Source organism: Caretta caretta, chromosome 28 (assembly GCF_965140235.1).
Source record: "Caretta caretta isolate rCarCar2 chromosome 28, rCarCar1.hap1, whole genome shotgun sequence".
Taxonomy (NCBI): Eukaryota; Metazoa; Chordata; order Testudines; family Cheloniidae; genus Caretta; species Caretta caretta.
Genome location: NC_134233.1, coordinates 8,447,826 through 8,452,872, shown reverse-complemented (window position 1 = coordinate 8,452,872; position 5,047 = coordinate 8,447,826). Strand labels below are relative to the sequence as shown.

General features: G+C 58.0%; 1 non-coding gene across 1 annotated transcript; it reads right to left on the bottom strand.

Annotated features, from left to right (window-relative positions):
- Positions 1 to 293: 293 nt before the first annotated feature.
- Positions 294 to 366, bottom strand: TRNAM-CAU (transfer RNA methionine (anticodon CAU)). The gene has a single exon. It is a non-coding gene; the product is annotated as a tRNA-Met (tRNA).
- Positions 367 to 5,047: the final 4,681 nt, after the last annotated feature.

Sequence of the window (5,047 nt, the reverse complement as noted above, 5' to 3'; positions counted from 1 at the left end):
GTGGGATAGCGACCCACGGTGCACCCGCTCCGACATTCGATGCTAGCCTCGATACCGTGGACGCACTCTGCTGAATTCACGCGCTTTAGTGGGGACACCGAAGCCTGAATGTCTAAAATAGCTCCCGAAATTTCAAATCAAATAATTTTGAACTAATTTCGTACTGTAGACGTACCCTTAGAAAAGTCTCTGGGTGTGTGTTAGATGGATGGGGAGGTGTCGAGAAACCACTCAGCTCTAGTCCCTTTTCCACGATTTCCATTAGAAAATCTGAAGCAGGGAGCAAGAAGAGTTGCCTTCTCTGAGGCTTGAACTCAGGACCTTCAGATTATGAGACTGACGTGCTGCCCGCTGTGCTAAGAAGGCTTGGAAGAGCTGTAGGCTCAATGCTTATAGGACCCTCCTCCAGGAGAGACAGAGCCTGGTGTGTGCTGGAAGAAGCGGGGAGCTCTGGTGCCCACAGACCTGTCCTGGCAGCTTTCTCAGCAGCAAAGAAATCAATTCTCCCTGCCCCTGAGCAACCCACCCGGAGCTAGGGCCAGCATTGGTGGGGGGTCCCAAGCTTTGCACCAACATCCACATTTCATACCTTCCTCTCATGGCACTTTCCATGTGAATTAGGACAAGCAAGCTGGGGAAGCTCCATGGGGTAATAGAAACCAGGGCTTCAGGAAAGGCTTGAGCTCACAACCCCAGCAACATTGCCCTTTGCACTAACCACTTGCACCCCTGCAGGGGCTCCTTGGACAGCGCTGGGAAGTCGGCCGTGATCCGTCTCTGTGGTTCGCACCTTTGCCTGGCAATTGAAAGGCTGCCGGTTCAAACCTCACTCAAGGTGTGGCTTTCCAGCAATGAGACTCCAGTCCATTTTAACAGGAAGAAAATCTCCTCTATTCTGGTTTAGCCCCATTTGACTCCTTCTGCCCGTCTTCTTCCTCCCCCATCGGGGCCATGCAGAGGGGAGCCCCAGGCAGTCTCTGTCACCCAGAGGCTGTATCCCATAAGGGAGGGAGGGGTCGCTGTAAAGCATTGATAATGGGTGGGGAGAGGTGTGCATGGTTAGGGGGAGAAAGGCTGGAGAACTAACAGTGGGGCCCAGAGAGATTTCCCCGCAGACTGGGGAGATCCCCTGCTGCCCACCATCACCCAGCTCTGGGAAGAACAACTTGGGATTGCTTGGGGAAGCCACCTTTAAAAACACAAGTGTTCCATGCTAGTTACATTTTAATAAGACCAAAGCCGCCTCAAACCCAGTGTCACAATCACTGGGACGACTTTGTCCTGACATTTTACCGGCCGCAGCCACAAAGCGAGTCAAATTACGGCTCCCGTTCGGCATCAAGGCCCACAGACGAACCCGGAGGCTTTTCCTTCCTCAGGTTCTACCGTCATTTCAGTGCTGGCCTGTTCCGAGATTCGTCGTTGTGCAAAGCAGCGTCAGGCCCTGAAACTGGGCGAGCCCAGAGCAGAGGCTGCCTTCATTTAACCCTCCAAAAACCAACCCGCTGAAACGTGGATTAGCACCCATGCTCCTCCAGCCGCAGGGGAGGTGCCTCATCTGGGCCGCTGGTGCCCATGCTCCAGCAACATAAGACCACGGGGGCCTGGCTCCACCAAAGTCCGGGGCCCGGTGTCTCCCCCAGCCCCGCCTGCTGCCCCCGGGCAATTTAAAAGGGCCCGGGAACCCCCACCGCCATCACCGGTAACACAAGGGGGCTAAGGCGGCTTCCTGCCCACCCTCGCTCCGTGTAACCCTTCTGCCTGTCAGAGTTGGCAGCAACAAAGGCCGGGTTCAATATCTAGGGGATCCATTCCAATAACACAATGCAAACCGGCTCGAGCCCCCACCCAGTGACCTGGGACAAATATGTACCACCCCCGCTGGGCGCCTCCCAGAGGCAATACTTCCCCTCTTGCAATCACCTAGTCTGAGTGTATCAAAAAGCCTTTTAATAACAGAGAGAAACAATGTGGCATTATGTTGGGGATACAGCACCAACAGGATTCATAACACAACCCACGAGCAAAAAAAAAACCCACCCCAAGCAAATTGGGGCGTGCCCTTTCCCTTTGGTTCTTGAGTCCAGCAACCCCAAATCAGTCCCAAAAGTCCAATGACCCAAAAGTCTCTGTCCCTGGTCAGGGCAGCCCCAAAGTTCAAAAGTTTATCTGCAGAGCTTTACCTCCCAACCTGGGTGGAGATGGGGGTGGGGGTAAAAGGCACCTTACATGATCTGAAGCTGACCGCCCCACAGCTCCATAGGCCTCCACTCCACCAGCCGCCCCACAAACTGCTTCGCTCAGCTCCGCTCCGCGGCCCACCAGCAGCTCCCGCCGTCCCATGAACTGCTCCACCAGCCTGTTCACGAGGCACTCCAGCCGTCCCACAAACTTCTCCACAATATATTTTCAGGCTCCCCCACTACTTAACACAACACTCAGTGATTTCAGCTTTTAGTCAGTTCAGCTTTTTAGTGAAGTCAGCTTGTAGTAGGGGAGCCTCAGTGCTGGTCCACCATTAGCCCAAAGTGAGCTCAGCAGCCTGTAACCAGACCCCTAATGGAACCCAGATTAGCTCTGAGATTCCACAGTGGAGAGACAAAAGGAAGGACAATTAGCATGCAAGGCCCTCATCAAGGAACCCATACCACAAAGTATTAATACTTGTCCCCACCCTCTCTCAATTCACAGAGTTTTGGAACCCATGACCCTTGCCTAGCGAGTGCTACTTAGTTGATGGTGAGTCCCTCCATCATAACAAAAGGCCAAGTACAGTTCCCAGCACAGTTCCCATAATCAGGGTAATAACAATTTATTCTTCCTGCCCCAATAACAGAGACACTGGGGATCCCACAGCAGCCAAAGTGACCATTTGGGCAGCTATGGCCTTGTTCTAGGCGGGGTGGGTGTGCCTATGCAAATGAGATCGGCCCCTGAAGTTCTTTTCCACAACTTGCCAGACCTCACCACCAGGTGTCAGGGTGAGGTTCACCCTGACACTGCTTACACTCCGTGTGGCCTGCCAGTCTCGGAAGCGGCTGGCGCATCCCTGCAGCCCCGGGGGTGGGGGGATCTCCACACGCTGCCCCCGCCCCGAGGGCCGACTCTGCCATCTGTGGCAATGGGAGCTGCTGGGGTGGTGTCCGTGGGCAGCGATGGGCAGAGACCCCCCACCTAGAAGCTGCTGCCAGAGGGGGGTGTGGGTCGCTTTTGGGAGATGCCTGAGGTAAGAGCTGCACCCCTCACTCTCTCCCGCACCCCAAGCCCCAGCCCAGACCCCACCCCTCTGCACCCAAACTCCCTCCCAGAGTCCACCCCCTGCACTCCCTCCTGCACCCTACCCCCATGCCCCAGTCCAGAGCCCACACCCCACACCCAAACTTCCTCCCAGAGCCTGCGCCCGCACCCCCTCCTGCACCCCAACCCCCAACCCCAACCCAGATCCCGCACCCAAACTTCCTCCCACAGGCCTCCCCCCACACCTGCTCTCGCACCCCAACCCTCTTCCCCAGCCCAGAGCCCACCCCCTGCACCCAACTCCCTCCCAGAGCCCGACCTGCACCCTCTCCTGCACCCCAACCCCCTCCCCCAGCCCAGAGCCCAGAGCCCACACCCCACACCCAAACTCCCTCCCAGAGCCTGTCCCCACACCTGCTCCTGCACCCCAACCCCCTGCCCCAGCCCAGACCCCGCACCCTGCATTCCCTCCTGCACACCAACCCCCTGCCGCAACCCACACCCCACACCCAAACTCCCTCCCAGAGCCCGACCTGCACCCTCTCCTGAACCCCAACCCCCTCCCCCAGCCCAGACCCCGCACCCTGCAATCCCTCCTGCACCCCAACCCCCTGCCGCAACCCACACCCCACACCCAAACTCCCTCCCAGAGCCTGACCTGCACCCTCTCCTGCACCCCAACCCCCTCCCCCAGCCCAGAGCCCACACCCCACACCCAAACTCCCTCCCAGAGCCCGACCTGCACCCTCTCCTGCACCCCAACCCCCTCCCCCAGCCCAGACCCCGCACCCTGCATTCCCTCCTGCACCCCAACCCCCTGCCGCAACCCACCCCCACACCCAAACTCCCTCCCAGAGCCCAACCCCTTTCCCTCTCCCTCCCATACCCAAACTCCCTCCCAGAGCCTTAGGCAGATGTGGGGGGAGGTGGACGGGGAGGCAGGACTTGGTCCCATTCTGGAAACCACCAAAAATTGTAGAAACCTGCTGCCCCTGTCCAGCCCAACCTTCTGCGGGTGCCCCTCAGGCCCCACCCGTGCAGGGTTTGAAGCTTGCATTGCTTAAATTCCAGGACGCTGGGGGACTTCAGCTCCCCTTTGTCCAGCGGGAACCTTCACCCCACTCCCAACCAGATTCTTGTCCATGGGATGACTGTCGGGGGGCTGGGCCCCTCTTTGTCTTTTCTCTCTCTAGGACAGGCCAGGGTACCTAGAACTGGGGTATCTGAGCACCCAGGACCTTCTGTGGAGATGCCCTTCTTCCCCTTCTGTGGTCCCATCTGTCATTGACTCCAGCCTGTTTTCTATCCATCCTCAGCACCATCCCAAGCCAGCTGCACCCGCCTCAAAAAGACAGTGTCCCCTGGTGGGTGTAAATCACTGAGCTCTCTCCTCTCTGAGCACTGACTGCCCCTCCGTCTCCTTGCCCCTCAGTCTGGGCAGACGGGACCTTTCCCTCCAGGGCTGGAGGATTCCCCCTTCTCATCCGCTACTGTCCCAAGCCGCCCCTTGGGTGGGAATCTTAAATGTACCAAGGTGACTTAGGAGCAGAAACCCCCACAGACCTTCCGTGCAATGGGCACCTGCCCCGCACTGAGCAGGACTGAAACTCCTGCAGGGAGACTGCTGGGCCACATCCCCTCTGGGCCTGAGCAAAGCAGCAGGGTGAAAAGAGACTTGGAGATGCTGGGGATCGAACCCGGGGCCTCATACATGCAAAGCATGCGCTCGACCACTGAGCTACATCCCCAGACGGGGGCTGTTTGGGATGGGTTACGCTCAGAGCCCTCCTGTTTCCAGAGCCTCCAGGGG